Below are 1,419 nucleotides of genomic sequence, written 5' to 3' on the forward strand. Positions count from 1 at the left end.
TCAGTAACATGTTTAAAGATGTGTCCTCATCAGTGACAACGTTTTTAAGATGTCCCTCATCAGTGACACTTAAAGATGTGTCCCTCGTCAGTGACACAGTGTAAGATGTGTCCCTCATCCGTGACAGGTTAAAGATGTGTCCCTCATCATTGACATGGTTAAAGATGTTTCCCCCTCATCAGTGACAGCTAAAGATGTGTCCCTCATCAGTGACAGGGTTAAAGATGTGTCCCTCATCAGTGACAGGTTTAAAGATGTGTCCCTCATCAGTGACAGGGTCAAAGATGTGTCCCTCATCAGTGACAGGTTTAAAGATGTGTCCCTCATCAGTGACATGGTTAAAGATGTTTCCCTCATCAGTGACAGGCTTAAAGATGTGTCCCTCATCAGTGACAGGGTTCAAGATGTGTCCCTCATCAGTGACATGGTTAAAGATGTGTCCCTCATCAGTGACAGGGTTAAAGATGTGTCCCTCATCAGTGACAGGGTTAAAGATGTTTCCCTCATCAGTGACAGGGTTAAAGATGTGTCCCTCATCAGTGACAGGGTTAAAGTTGTGTCCCTCATCAGTGACATGTTTAAAGATGTCTCCCTCATCAGTGACAGGCTTAAAGATGTGTCCCTCATCAGTGACAGGGTTCAAGATGTGTCCCTCATCAGTGACATGGTTAAAGATGTGTCCCTCATCAGTGACATGGTTAAAGATGTGTCTCATCAGTGACACGTTTAAAGATGTGTCCCTCATCAGTGACAGGGTTAAAGATCTTTCCCTCATCAGTGACAGGGTTAAAGATTTGTCCCTCATCAGTGACATGTTCAAAGATGTGTTCCTCATCAGTGACAGGGTTAAAGATGTGTCCCTCATCAGTGACATGTTTAAAGATGTGTCTCTCATCAGTGACATGGTTAAAGATGTGTCCCTCATAGTGGGAAAATGTCTCCCACATGTCACTGATGAGGTAAACATATTTAAACATGTCACTGATGAGTGACACATCTTTAAACATGTTTCCCTCATCAGTGACACGTTTAAAGATGTGTTCCTCATCAGTGACAGGGTTAAAGATGTGTCCCTCATCAGTGACATGTTTAAAGATGTGTCCCTCATCAGTAACAGGGTTAAAGATGTGTCCCTCATCAGTGACAGGGTTAAAGATGTGTCCCTCATCAGTGACACGTTTAAAGACGTGTCCCTCATCAGTGACATGTTTAAAGATGTGTCCCTCATCAGTGACAGGTTTAAAGATGTGTCCCTCATCAGTAACATGTTTAAAGATGTGTCCCTCATCAGTGACACGTTTAAAGATGTCCCTCATCAGTGACACATTTAAAGATGTGTCCCTCGTCAGTGACACATTTAAAGATGTGTCCCTCATCCGTGACAGGTTTAAAGATGTGTCCCTCATCAGTGACATGGTT

This window comes from Oncorhynchus kisutch, unplaced genomic scaffold, assembly GCF_002021735.2.
Source record: "Oncorhynchus kisutch isolate 150728-3 unplaced genomic scaffold, Okis_V2 Okis02a-Okis13b_hom, whole genome shotgun sequence".
Taxonomy (NCBI): Eukaryota; Metazoa; Chordata; class Actinopteri; order Salmoniformes; family Salmonidae; genus Oncorhynchus; species Oncorhynchus kisutch.